Consider the following 15,752-nt stretch of genomic DNA (forward strand, 5'->3'; position numbering starts at 1 on the left):
ATTATGACTAAAATGCATTATGAAGAAAATTTGGACCTGTTCTGCAGGTGCATTAGAGCTAATATTAGCATCATGCTACATAAGACAATTTATGAGATTAATAGTGCACTTTTACTCAGAACTCACTTCAAACCACCATCGAGTGTTTGTAATAAATTCCTTTTGCGATCACATGTGGAATTTGGTCGTTTACTGTTGTTAAAATATGCTATTTATAGCCTTTTATGTCGCTGCACAAATTAGCATTTCAGATACACATTCAATTCAAGAAAAGCACATACAAACCATATGTATCGTAATCATGTGTTTATTATCTTATATAATCTATAGGCTGTTGTCATGTTTATTTCTGCTGTGTAAAAGCCTTAACATGTATGCTCTGCTGAAACTCACGTTGTTTGATATTAACCGCTTCTCCGTTCTTAAGTTGCCAGGGATACATTCCAAGTATAATACACATTAGTAAAAGGATCTATTTTAAACCGCAACCCACGGCTCTGTAATTTTTCCCGCGATTGTATTTTCAAAATAGCCCACTTGTGCCATTACCCTGGCAACACTGGTTCACTGTACCCTCATCACCGACTGCGTTTACATGCGCACGAATATTGCGATTATTTCCAATAATCAGAGTAAGGACTTAATCGCATTATGATGTTTACATGTCAAGAGCAAAGCTCTTACTCCCGTTTACATGCAATTTCCATTATTCTTATTATTCGCTAAGAATTGTGGTTAATTTTTTACTGCCATTATTCACATACCCCACTGGACAGCACAAATGATGGACTCAGAAAGAGCAGTGTTGGTCGCTGTTTTAATTTATTTACGTCTAATGCATAATGATTTTGTATGGGAGCAGCAATACTGCGATTAAGGTGTTTACATGCCTGTGTATTTCGATTAAAATCGGCGTACGCCACCTATGTTAATACGATTATGCTTGCTGCGATTATGAGCTTAATCGTATTATTTAGATTGAAGTATTGCGTTTACATGAGGTAAAGATTAAATTGCAATATCGCCAAAATCTCATCATAATCGCATTAAGAGGGTGCATGTAAACGCACTCACTGATAACCTTCCGCGCTGCGATGATGGGAAGAAGTTGGGGTCAAACCTTATCAAACGATTAATTTGTGTTAAAAAAAATATTAACGCGTTAAAATGTTTTGATTAATCGCATGCGTTAACATTGACACCCCTAATATATATCGCGTCAATATATAAAGAAAAAAATAGGGTCGCTCTGAAAAAAGTTTGAAAACTACTGCTATAGACCAAGTGTCTTTAACATTTTTTGGGGAAATCAACTATAAAAACTGCTTATACTTGTCTTCTGAATATGAAACCGGGATAGATGATTTTAACATCCAAAAAAAAGATGACACAGGTCTTCATTTGTTTGTGAAACAAAATCTCACTTTGTATTGCTGCATTAGTCCCACTGGTAAATCGAATTGACAACACTGGTTTCACCAGTCTCACCGCTGGATGGGAGGGGGAGGGGTTGGTTGGTATGTTTGAGTTTTCCCTCTTTTCTTTGCTATCCTTCATTCTTCAATGGCTTGTAAAAGCGTTGTGCGCATTTCACTTTCACTTTCAAATTAGCAGCAATTCGGTGTCGATTCAATACGAATAAAACACCATGCTATATCCCTAATATAAAATAACAAATTAGGCTAGAAAAAGTTTAAATAGGTATACAAATCTGAAAATCAGCAAATACTGTGGAACCAAATAAATAAGAAACATAGAACGTTTATTAGTAAAATTAATAAGTTTGGAGACACGGCATAGGCACCTTGATGTAAAATAAAATACACAAAGTTTAAATAAAGTAAATATCAGCAAACACCGTGGAACCAAATACATATGAAACAAACGTTAAAAAAAAAAAACTTGGATTAATGGCGAAAGTCAATGCTAAAGTCGAAACTAAATTTTCCATGATAATCTTGTCTTTCTCATCTCACTCTTCTTGTCAGTCAGCTTGACTCAGTCTCTTCATGTGATAAATTAAATTTGACCTGCTCCTGATCTGTGACTGTCGTTCGGCGCAATGCATTGAGCAGCCACGTTCAGTTTTTAATTGTAGTGTCTGTTCTCTAACTGAACTACATTATTTTTATTACTGTAAAAAAATCATAACCGATAACATAACCGATGTTGAGGCTTAACACTGGTAACACCATAAACACCGACTATTGCAGCAAGTCTACTGGCTGAAAGATTTCTACCACTACATGTTATATCCCACACAACCCTTAGTGCAGCATTCTCTCCAGCACTGAGAGGTGAATCTGAGGAGAGGAGAGGAGAGGAGAGGAGAGTAGTGCTGTTGACTCATAGCTGATGATCGTGAGCACAGCTGTGTGTGGATGAACACTGGGGAGAGATGCAACTCAGTGTGACGCCGCTGCTCTCCATGGAGCACTGCTCAAATTAATTTAGAGATTTTATTCAGCACAGTCATGCTGAGGACAGAGGAGGAAAATGAGGGAGGAAAACCCCTGCGCCCAGCAGAGAGGCCTGCACCGCTCCTAATTTGAATGCTGCTTTCACTGCCAGCATCACAGGGCCTTCTCTACCTGACCACAACAGCCTGACAGCAAACCCACTCACTCTCACTGCGCTGAAGGAAACGGAAGTCATTCAACGGTTTATATATGACGGTATCTGAAAGACGAATATTTCAATTTAAAGCGACATTGCAGGGCTACACAATTAATTACATTTATGAAAGATAAAAGATATGGCCTTGTGTGATATACTTAAACATAAAGTCTGCATGTGATTCACTGTGCTGTCTCAATTCTACTAAACGCTTCAAATTTGCTCATGATATTGTGTTTTCAATGGTTCAGAGCTGTTCGATTTCAATCTGCTGTGCCATTCTGAACATTTCCAAGCACTTTCTAAAGTTATTTTACAAATCTAACACTACACCAGTCACAGAAAAGAGACAGTAAACCTCAAAAGGTATTTACTCACTTTTCCACCAAATAAAGGCTTGAGAGTTTAAAAAGGAAAAGAAAACTGCATATTCTGAATAATACTATACTAAATAATATTATCATCAAGAGCAATAATAATTCAGTATTATATTACAGTAGACTTCTACTTGACTTAATGGGTTCTAATTAAGTATGAGTGAAAACTGGGCTGAGGCTCTACTATAACTACAGTGAACCATGAATCAATGTTCATTCTCGAGAAAAAAAAATACAAGTATTTGTATACATAAAAAATTTAAATGTATAGCCTATATCAGGAAAGCCATTCAATGTCTACTACAGCTCATTAGCTATCTAGATATACCATATTACACATGTTACGAAAATAAGTTATTGCAGTCAATTTAAATGTTAATATATTTCAACAACTAATTAGACAAAAGTAGAAACATTATAAACAAAATTAGATCACTGATATAAAAAAGCTGTAGGTGCAATTTAAATGTTTGCAACTCAGCTTTTATTGGAGTGTATACAAGTTAAATGAATTGATTATTAAACATAATTTATCTTTTTTTAGCTAATTGAAAAGTTTAATTTTGGTTTCAGTAAAAATTCAACCAAAAGCATCACTACCTTAAATATGAGCAATATTACTCGTAACGTTTGCCTTACAAATCAGCAAATTTGTTTGGTATCAACACAGTAATATCATCAAGTACATGGTGGAAGTGCGTACAGGGTTGTTTATGCTCCGTTCCCCCTTCTCATGATCACTTCGGAATCTGAGAGGCTCCGGTCAGGCACAGGACTCCTCTCACTGTGGCTGTTTGGAGAACTCCAGCCAATCAGATGAGAGATGCCTTGCTATGATTCAGTTCGCCTTGCGCTCTTATCTGAGCCAGTATTGGCTTGGCTGTAAAAAACAAGACTAAGCGAGCGACATCAATTCTGCAGTGGGTGACTTCAGTATTCTGCAGGCTTAGAGGAAACACTGCTGTTAATCTACACAAGAAAGACAGAATGACAACAACAAACACTTCAAGTCTTTCTGAAGGGGGCTTTTAGGGAGGCCTAGACTGCCTCCTCACTGCCATATTGTAAATGGAGTAACCTCTACAGCAAATACTGTAGGGCTGTATTTAACGATTATTTTGATAATCGATTTATTTGTCACTTAGACTTCAGCTACATCTAAATGCTGCCACTTCACACTGAAGTTATTTGTTGCTTTTGTTTAGTTCCTTTCATTAAATGCTGACTCAGCTGTTGACTCTGGCTCTATTATGTTGTGTTTGTAGTATATTATGTTTTTCCCATGGCGTTAGGACTTGCTTGTTTTGTTTAGATGTACTTATGTTTACACTTTATAAAGTGCCTTCAGCACTGACTGAACATTGCAGTATATCAAGTAAACATTCTTATCACCGTACTGTTGATTATAAGACGACCCCCCCCAACTTACAAAGAATATTATAGAATATTACAAAGAATATTCTTAGCAAAGAATATTTACACTGTCAAAGAACATTATCACTGACTAGTAGGCTTGCTGCAATAGACGGTGTTGGTGGTGATATCTGTGTTAAGCCACAACACTGGTTACGTCACTTTCCCACCGCGGCACCGTCCCTCACGTCATTAAGATTTTTTTAATAGTAATAATCATTTAGTTCAGTTAGAGGACACTACAATTAAAATGCAACGTCTCTGCTCAATGCAGCTCATCGAACGAACGACAGTCGCGCATCACAGATAAGATTTCATTTATCACGTGAGGAGAGTGAGTCAAGCTGACTGACAAGAAGAGTGAAGTGAGACAGACAAGACGATGGCAGAAGAGTTTCAAAACGAATGTAAAAGCACCCGTTTTAAAAAATAATATGACCTGCCATTTAGCCTAACTAAGGTGATATTGGAAGTTCGTTTCTCATTTATTCGGTTTCGGTATTTGCTGATTTTTATTTTATTTAAACTGTAATTTTTTCCCATTAAATGCAGTCCGGGCCTCCAAACTTTCTTAATCGTTTTGTTTATAAACGTTCTATAATTAGGCTATTTGCTCCTCAGTCTTTACTGATTTTCAGTTTTGTATAGGCTACCTATTTAAAATTTGTAAGTTATTTATTATTTTATATTAGGCATATAGCATGGTGTATTTTTATTAATTTTGTTAATTTAAAAGTGAAAGCTAAATGCGCACGGTGCTTTTACAAGTTATTTAAAACCGAAAGGAAAAGAGGGAAAACTCAAACGACCCCCCCATCACGGTGATACGGTGAACGTCCCACCCTCCCTGCAATCGCCGTCTAAAGCCACGCCTCCTGCACGCATATACATTCACAGAATAGAATACCAGAGACAACATTACTACAATAGGCTACATCGTATTTTAGCTTATGTCCTGCCGGTTCATATATTCGCATCTAACCTCCTATGCAGCAGATTCGTTTTGAATGAATCTCTTCCCAAATCGACCCTCCCTAACATTTTCGTCTCGTTTTTATTCGTTGACGTAAATGTCAATAGATTTACATCATTATTTTTGTGAAATTTTAGTGAAAAAAATGTCGTTGACGAAAATTATGATGAAAATTATTCACAGAAATTGGTGGTCTTTTTAATATGTGGCTCTAGTATCGCTAGCAAAGTATCAAATTGAGCCACTAACATCCTGAAGTAAACTTTGAATCACCGTGATAATCCCGCTGCTCCTTAATAAGGAGGGGGATCTCTCCTTCCTCTCTATATCTCAGGATTGGATGGACCCAATATTTCCTTTCTTTTTCTTTTTTTAAGAAGCGAGAGGACAACAAAATCATCCTCAATGCTTGAAGACTCCATTTAGTAGGCTACTGTTTCGCAAATTTTTTTTGCAACAGATTAATTAATACACATCGGACTCAGTGTGCAAGGATTCTGTGCGTGACGAATTTTTAGGATAATGAATACGAAAAAACGCATACGAAAATTTCGGACTCAGTATGCAGAGACCTTTACTACTAACCACTGAACCGGCTTTACTGACGAGATACGCATGACAATAACATGTGATTAATTGCACAGCCCTATTATAAAGAAGCTCCTTGTTAGAATCAAAAAGTCGCTTCCGTCTCATTTATGTCATGCTCAAATGTTTACTGACTGGTTAAGATTTTAAATCTCCAGGACTGATTTTATTAGCAGACTTGCTGTAGTCCACCAGATATACACTTTTCTGAACAAGCAAGCATAAAATTAAAATAAATAAATACAAAATAAATAGGCTACATAAATAAATACTAGGGCTGGTAAGTGATTAATTTTTTATTTATTTAAAAAAAAAAAATCTAATTAATTACATGTGGCGATTAATTAATCTAATTTATCGCAAATTAAAATCACACATCAAATTTGGCTAAGAAATTACTCCCAAAAGATAATTTAAAGTCATTGTTGTGTAAAGCATCAAACAGACATTACAAAAAGTAGCTTCAGCAAGAAATATTCTTTGGTGACAACAAAGTTATCTACTAGGGCAATAATGGCCAAAAAAAAAAAAATCATATCTTGGTATTTTCTTGGTTCAGTTGTGATATTTTCTGAATTTTTCTATTTGGATAAAAAATATATATATAATAAAAAAAATTATATATATATATATATATATATATATATATATATATATATATATATATATATATATATATATATATATATATATATATATATATATATATATATATATATATATATATATATATATATATATATATATATTAAAAAAGGTATGTTACATCCTGTCCAATGTTATCCAATGAAACAATGTTCATAAAGGCTATGAAAACAAATATAGTAAATGTTACCATGTAGTCTATGCTATATAATAGCCTAATTGCAAAAAAGGGTTAAAATCCCATTACATTCTTACATTGTAACATTACAATCTAAAAACAAAAATAATACTTCTTTAGACAGAAGTTAAAGTCATTAAACTAAAAATGCAAAAGCACAGACTAATTGTATTAGGCTAGTTTGATTACCCCATTACAGTAGTCTAACTTTACAGTTAGATGTACATATGGCACAGACATTGTATATTTGTCAGAATTATTGCACTCCCATTTCATTGCGCTCCATCTGTTTGGTGAGCATGCGCGCAGCAGTGCTTGTTAATTGAAGTTTAGCAGAATATCGCATGCAGAAGGCTTATCCAGTCCTGACAGGACAATGGAAATATTTCCTTGACTTTCTAATATTTACGGACTGAGAACATACCTGTGAAATGTAAGTTATGCACTGAGGAAAACACCGCATCTCAAACGCATTAATCAACGCAAGTAGCCTATCTGTCAGCATCACATGTATCTATCAAAGAATCTGACAGGGCAAGCCGCATTAAATTATACGTGTTAACTAGAGCCTTATACGTGATTTTAAAGCCCTCGAAAGGTTAGTTCACCCAAAAACGAAAAAAAAACCCCCAAAAAATTCTGTCATTAATTACTAACCCTGATGTCGTTCCAAACTCGTTCATCTTTGGAACACAAATTAAGATATTTTTGATCAAATTTGACAGCTCTCTGACCCTCCATAGACAGCAACACAAATGCAATATTCCCAGGTCCAGAAACGTAAACATTGGTAAAATAGTCCATGTGACACCAGTAGTTCAACCGTAATTTTACAAAGCCCCGAGTAACCGTCTTCCGTCATTTTGGATAGTATCCACTGAATGTAAACAAGAGAGTTTGGCGAGTATCCACTGATTACGTTGTTTACGTTCAGTGGATACTCTTCAAAATGGTGGAAGACCATGGTAACTTGGGGAGAAGAATGGGAGAAGAATTGATGAATAAATTGTGTTATTATTGTTTTCTTTGCACACAAAAAGCATTCTTGTAGCTTCGTAAAATTACGGTTGAACCACTGATGTCACATGGACTATTTTACCGATGTCCTTGCTATGTTTCTGGACCTGATAACATTGCAGTTGCATTGCTGTCTACGGAGGATCAGAGAGCTCTCAGATTTGATCAATAATATCTTCATTTGTGTTCCGAAGGTCTTACGGGTTTGGAACGACATGAGGGTGAGTAATTAATGACATAATTTTCATTTTTGGGTGAACTATCCCTTTAATAAAAGGAATGCCTCATGTTTGGATTATGCACCTTCCCTGAAGCAGTTCAATCAGAGTCCTCCACTATTTTTAAGATGCGCTCGTTTTGAAACTACTGTAGGCCTATATAGATATAAACAGTATTGCCTCATTCTGTATCATTGTTAAAAAATATATCGTACAAACCCGATATACTGCTCAGCCCTATTATCTACTAACATGTACTACATGTTCAAATAAAGCTTTGACAAAAAAAAGGTAATACAACATTTCAGCCTTTAAAACCATTTTTAAGAAAAGTAAAAGTCATATTATAAATTATACCATTTTATTTGCTTCATAAAAATGATAAGGCTACCTTATTATCCAAAGTGTTGAGATTTTTAAAATGGACAGCTTGTTTTCAAACAAAAATGGAGACGGAGGATGATAAAAATAATAGTACTTCGAGTGGTTAAAGCAATGGGACAAAAATACATTCAAGTCCAACACAAATATTTCATGTCAAAATTGTTACCATCTACTTTCACTGGTCTGTGTGTTTGGCTTTTTGTGGCTCTAATAATTTATGCATGTGTCATAATATAGAGAGCTATAATATGTAAGGGATAGTGCAAATAACCGTTAATCTAATCACCAAACAGACAAAAGTTCACTTTAATAATGAACAAACTAGTGTTGATGAGATTTACGCTATACCACAGATACTGCTAAACAGGCATTAACATCATCTTACTTACTGCTTTAAATTTAACTCCTTAACTCCTCACCAAACCTCCCAAATAAAATTAGAATAATTATTCAGTTTGAGGATTTTTGAAATTTGATAAATTAGACATTTTAAAAGTCTAGACAAAATGTGACTATCAAATAAAACATTTGGACATCTCTTTCCAGCTGTTCTCGTTTATCACCACATACCCATGGGATACGTGTAAATGTAAATTCCACATTTGGGAGTTTATTACGTGAATTATGCAACGCAATAAAGATAACACAGGTGCAAACACCAGGGATGAAGTTGCTAAATATAGCATGTACACAAAAGCGAGCATCTAGTATCCCGCCAGCTTATGCCAACATTTATCATTAGCAACTTAACAGCTTTAGACTTTGGGAGTTCAGTGAAGTACCAAAACGTCTATGAGGGTACATTTTTAAGAACATGTGCAGGTTATCATAACATGTGCACCAACATGAAACAAAATCTGCCCTCTCCAGTGCAAAGGCCAAAAGCTTATATCGGCCAAGCACTACTTACCTAGACTTTATCCTGGAAAGCATCAGTGTTGAAACAAGACACATTCCACTTACAATAAAACTGTGATAGCCATTATGGATATGACCTAATTAGCCTGTAAAAGCTCTTTATAACTTCACCTATCAACAGTACAATGTACAATTGTCAACAGTTCTATGAATGATGACTTTAAAAAAATGCCTTACACACCATCAGCACAATACACTCCAAATGTTTTGTCTCATTAAAACAGTCAAGATTAAATACTACACACTCTCACATTCCACTTTGTCAGTAACTAATCAATTAAAGATCTCTGTCAACTACATCAAGCTCGATCAATGTGATCAATATGCAAACAGACATTAAGGCAATGCTTACTGGTGGAACAGAGTAATAAGCGTGAAAAATGGTCATAAAGAGCTCAAAAAAAAAAAAAAAGTCAATTTCCTTGGCCAAAGCACTGGAAGCAGGGAGGGGAAAACACAATGGATTTATTAGTGGAGTATGCTTAGTTTGATCTGAACCCCTAACCTTAAATATTAAACTTCAGCACTTGAGCTAAAGTCATCTATGATACCACAAACAGTGTGGATTGTTTAGCAGAAGTGAATTACCTAAGGCATTAGACCTAGGCCTACATTTTTTTCACCTTTAAGAAAAAAAAAAAAAAAAATCAGATAGACAATGAAGGTAAATCTAGAAAGCAGAATATCAAATATGTGATTTATTTATTTTTAATTTATACATATACATATATATATATATATATGTGTGTGTGTGTGTGTGTAATTTTTTTTTTTTTTTGGTACTGATTGTATACCCACCTGACCATGAAAATTATAAATGCCCTTCAACAAGAGGTGTCTAATCCATCTTCTAGAGGGCCATTATCTTGCGGTTTAGCTCCAATCTTAATGAAACACAACTGATCCAAGTCTTCAGGATTACTAGAAACTTTCAGACGTGTGTTGGGGCAGATTGTTGAGTCAGAAATTGAGTTTACCAGGTTCACCTGAACACTCAGCAGAACACTGGCCCTTCTGGATTGGGCACCCCTGCTCTACAAAAAAATGCAACTGCAACAGATAGCAACTGATCACTTAAACCAAATCAGGGGGTGGTGTGAGATGCTTATTACTTACTGTACAAGACACAACTCAACCAAGTGCAAAATAGCTACATCCAGTTGTTAGGTTGCATACATAATCCTTACTCTTCCTAAATGGAATCACATTATACAAAAGTTTGTGAGCCTTGCAATTTACATTTGAGCAAGCAATCATGGATGAGACAAAGGGATATGGAAAGAAATGGTGATATAGGCCTAAATCTGATATAAATAAATTTGTAAACTAATAAAAATCAATGTCAATGTTTCATTTAGGAGCTAAAGGATCTGAAGAACTTTTGTCTGGAGCCCCAGTTAATAAATCTTTAGGAAAAAAAAAAAAAAGTTTTAAATCTATTTGTACATATTGTTAAGTTTGTATCTTACAAAAAGGTTTTGATTTGATGGTAATTGTTACAAGTTTAAGTTAGGCAGGATTTGATGGGAAAGCTTCAAATCATGTGAGTTATCCGGCATTACGTCCAATGGCCAGGTGAACTAAAAAACTGCAAAGCACAAATCCAGACAAACTATCATATTGAGTAGTTCCTCCCATTTTCAACATTAACCATTTTTGTGCAATGTACTTAGCAATGTATCACCCAATGATTGTTCAATACATTTCCTCTATTCTAATTTCTAGAATTCATAACACGTTAATCACTATAAATTAATGTAACAACACTGATACACCTGACCTTTCAAACAGTGACATACATCCAGACCCATGTGATGAAGAGAAGTCACATGATAAACTCTTGATATTAAAGTTGAAGGCACAAAACAAAAAATAATTTACTTAAATGTACTTTTATTAAAAGAAAGGTAGATGGTGTCTTACACCAAGCACTAAAAAGGACAATGAAAGTGGATCTATACAACTCTAAGTGGAAGTGTAAATGACGACAGAATGTTTCTTTTATTATTATTATTATTATTATAGGTGTTCAATTATTTCTTTAAAAGAATATTCCTGGTTCAATACAAGTCAAGCTCAAAAAACTGCATTTGGGGTTCATGCATGATGTTGATTACCACAATCTTTTCGGCTTCTCCCTCCTTTTTGTTTTATTTAACTTTTTTAAAGAAGTGAGAGTGGGGTCCATTTTAGAGGGTACAAAGGCAGAAATTAGAAGTTTAAAAATGTATTCAAGCATTTAAACTCCTTTCTTAACACTTAAACATGATTTGAGCTGTAAATTAGTTTAAAACAATGTTTAACAGTGTTACAGGGTTTACAGTGTTATGTTATCATGGCAAAATGTGTGTAAAATTTGATATAACTTTACACATAAAAGGCAAGTAAGTGATCTTTCGACACTAAAATCATTTTAACAAATGTTGTTTACATATATTGGCTACACTATTGAAACAGTAAGCAGTTTAAAGTTTACTAACTGGCCGCATTGCCTCCCATTGTAGGTGCCTCACTTTTTTTTTTTATGTAAATGAGAGACAAGTCCAAATAAATATTTGTGAGAATGAACACTGGTGATTGCTTTGATAATTTGATACCACAATGCAGGCCTTATTCAAATGATTAAATACACACCGGAGCCACATGGGACTCTGTCATATATTTGCTGGAAAATGTGTCATGATTAGAGTGTTAATGATATAACCATCTGTTTCAGTCCATAAATCGGATCCATGAACCAGACAGTTGCAGGGTGACAAAAGGAGGACAAGACTTCTATTACACACACGCATGTTAATAAAATCACAATCAGATTATGGACTTTATCATATCAGAATTTACGGAGGACTACGGCAGAAAGTGGTCAGTACAAATTCCCACATAGAAACTGGAAACCCCCTTTGTGTCAAAAAAAAAAAAAAAAAAATTCATCAATATTTGCACTACCGGTTTAAAATACCGTTTTTTTTTCTCTCCTTGTTGAAATAAAGTCTCTTATGCTGTCTTATTGATAATGCAGTAAAAACACTAATATTGTGAAATATTATTACAATCTAAAATAACTTGTCTATTTTAATATACAAGTTCAAATGTAATTTATTTCTGTGATACAAATCTGAATTTTCAGCAGCCATTACTCCAGTCTTCAACGTCACATGATCCTTCAGAAAACATTGTAATATGTTTGGTTTGGTGCTCAAGAAACACCCTTTATTATAATTATTTATCAATGATGTTTTTTTTTTGTTTGTTTGTTTGTTTTTTTGTGGAAACAGTGATACACTACCATTCAAAGGTTTGAGATAAGTAACGTTTAAAAAAAAAAAAAAAAGAAATTAGCCTAATACTTTTATTTAGCAAGGATCCATTAAATTGATCAAAAGTGACAGTATAGACAATGTTTAGAAAAATCAAATCATTTTTCTATTCATTAAAGAAACCTGAAAAAAATGTATCACGATTTCACCACTGATAATAACGAGAACCATTATTAACAATTGAATACCAATACTAACTGAGCACCAAATTAGCATGTTACAATGATTTCCAAGAAATCATGTGACACTTAATATTGGAATAATGATTGGAATTAGAAAATTATTTTAAATTGAAATAATAATAATAATACTAATAATAAACAACATTATTTCTTTGGAAAAGAAATAATGTCTTTCGAAAACAAACAAACTTGTATAATTATTCCAAACTTTATCTGCATTGAACAATATATTGTATTGTAGTGTATACTACAAGCCAGCGACATGAAAGCCTTTATATTTAAAATAAAATAAAAGGCCAGCATAACATGGATTACACAATGAAGTGCCATAAGAAACAGTGACAGCACTCTTGCCACAGCAAACACAGCTGTAGTGGATTCAGACTTCATTCCAGGTAACACTGGTAGATTACAGTAAACTGAGCATGCTACGGCAAGTCAATCCTTCACCAGATACTAGTCTCAGTAACTTCTCACTAAGACAAATGTGACGAAATAGCAACTTGAAACTCAACAGCACAGCCCCAAGTGAGGGACTGGACATTAAGCAGCCCGAACCAGAGGGCTTGTGGTGTCAATGATCACTGAATGAATGCATGTAACACCAGACAACAACCAGGTACCGGAGGACTTGTTATGAAAACAACATCATGAGAACTACATTGGCTGCAAGTGTCACTGCAGAAAATATGATGGTCATTTTCCACCATGTGATTCTAAATTCAAACAAGCACACTTTTTAAAAAAAAAATTGGCAGTAACTTTTCAAGCTCAAACTTGGTAGGTTATGTACAACTTCTCAAAAAAAAAAAAGTGTCTGCATGTGAGCAGATTCTGTAAACCCAAGCTGCTTCACTGTGGTGGATTGTGATGGATAGGTCACATCTGAACTCCTCTGGAAAGGCTGCCATTGAAGCAACTGAACTCAACCAATTCTCATGTGTCTCATTAAACCACTTAAAGTGAAAATTGGTCTCCTACTATTATGAGAATCGTTCAGCAGAGCTGCAGAGGAAAGGCCATCTTCAAAATGGAAATAGCTTTCTAAATACTGTGCACTATTTTTTGTACTATTTATCTTAACAGTCACCATCCAAATGGCAGAAAATGGGGTCCGGTTATAATCTTGGTATTTTAAAAAAAATAAAAAATTATATGTCTTAACTGTAGATACTAGGTAGTCTAGTCAAGTAATGAGTGAAGAAAATATTAAATCATCACATTGGAAATGCAAGGTGCATTCTGTCATACAGTTTTGCACATACTGTGCTCTGCCAAAATGTGCAATATACAGCAGTAAAGCCATCTAGGTATTCATTCATACAGAAAATATGAATAACGTGCACAGTAAATAGTAGGCAATGCCATTCCAAACATAGTCTTAAAGTGTCTTTGGGTGGATGACAAATACAACCATTTTTGCAATGCCTAGTAATGCAATACATGAACTGTATTAATGTATAAAAAAAAAGATAACGTAATTTCGTAAAAAAGACAAATTGCTTTAAAAGAAAAAAATACCAAAACATATAGTCCCTCAAAGAATATGAGCTCATAAAAAATAAAAATAAAATAAAATTAGTAGTTATCGACGCCGTATATCAGGTCACACTGCTGTCAATGCTTGACATGTCAGCTAACCCTTACAAGCTGGAAAAGCATTAAGCTACTTCGTAATAACTTGATTAAAATTCTCACAACTAAGGAAGTTAGAATCCCCAGTTATGCAATTAGCATTTTAAAGCAGCAGGTTAGCCCTGAGGATAAAGTCTGGGTTGAGGGAAACTAGTTGTTTAGTAGCTTTTAACTTGACTGGAGTAAGATGGCTGGACTCCTGTGAAAACAAAACAACTTTCTGCCACCAAACGTCGTGTGACGTTTACTAGACAACGCCGGGCCACACTTACTCATCTGGACTGAAACCAACGGCATACAAACTTATTTTATAACCCAGATCGATTTTTTTCTCTCGTTACTTCCTCGTTGTCCTTTACAGTCCCGTACGAAATACAATACTTTCGTTTATTCTGAAGGCTAGGGAGTAATCTGTCATTAGTTAAAGACCTCGATCAAACCAAGACGTGCGCGCGCTCAGACTTTATAACAATCTGTCATTATAATGTTTCAATGTTACTCTTCACACTCGCACAGGCTGCAACTATCGCCACTTTCCGATGAAAACCAAAACAACACTTGCGTTTCACTTAAAAACAAAAAAAACATCAAAATATCGCACCTTTCTCCAAAGCATAAACTACAAACACCAACACATAAACAAATAAATACGGCGGAAAGCGTGAGGAATGATGAAGAGTAGCTAATGCTTACGGAATTGATGCAATTCTCTTTTTTCCTTTCCAGCTTCCAGCCAACTTAATTCAGAATGTAATCCAAGAAGAAACTTTTCCCAAAGCTCTCATGTGGATTAGGCGTTTGGTACGATATTTCAGGTCGAAACATTCCTCATTTGGGTGAAAGAAGCATAGTTTTCCTCGATTATATGAATTTTAAAGTTGTAGCGTTTACTCCATCATGGTGGCCATGTTTAAGAGAGACCGAAACACTGCCTGTCACTGCAACGGACAAATAGACCCACTTTAACGTTTAAGACACAGTTTCCGTTTTAAATTGCGCCCAACTCGTACAGAACATCTACAAACCGAATATATGACGAGTGATGTGCTAAAGATAGAAGTTATGAAGCTTTAAAACTACACGGAGATATTTTTAAAAAGTCTGACTGACCCTGCGGAGCGATACATAGGGACATACTCGAGGTAAAAAGTCTTCTCAGTCGTCAGCGGTGGACTGTAAAACGCGGAAGTAGACTCTGAAAATTGAGCTGGATTGAGTCCATGTCGCCTATCAGCGTACAAAGGCAGTATTACTTAACTCACTCTTTCATCATCTTTCAGCAAATATTTTC

At 35.0% G+C, this 15,752-nt stretch overlaps 1 protein-coding gene across 8 annotated transcripts in view; it reads right to left on the reverse strand.

Moving 5' to 3' along the window:
• Positions 1-15,501, reverse strand: part of kmt2ca (lysine (K)-specific methyltransferase 2Ca) — a 149,911-nt gene extending 134,410 nt beyond the window's left edge. For 3 of the 8 annotated variants that reach the window (XM_058765626.1, XM_058765625.1, XM_058765620.1), the window contains exon 1: positions 15,155-15,497. The gene's annotated coding sequence lies outside the window, so the exon portion shown is untranslated. Of the gene's footprint in view, positions 1-15,154 lie in introns of all 8 variants that reach the window. The other 5 variants (XM_058765622.1, XM_058765621.1, XM_058765627.1 and 2 more) reach the window with 3 other exon arrangements.
• Positions 15,502-15,752: the final 251 nt, after the last annotated feature.

Source organism: Onychostoma macrolepis, chromosome 24, assembly GCF_012432095.1.
Source record: "Onychostoma macrolepis isolate SWU-2019 chromosome 24, ASM1243209v1, whole genome shotgun sequence".
NCBI classification, from domain to species: Eukaryota; Metazoa; Chordata; class Actinopteri; order Cypriniformes; family Cyprinidae; genus Onychostoma; species Onychostoma macrolepis.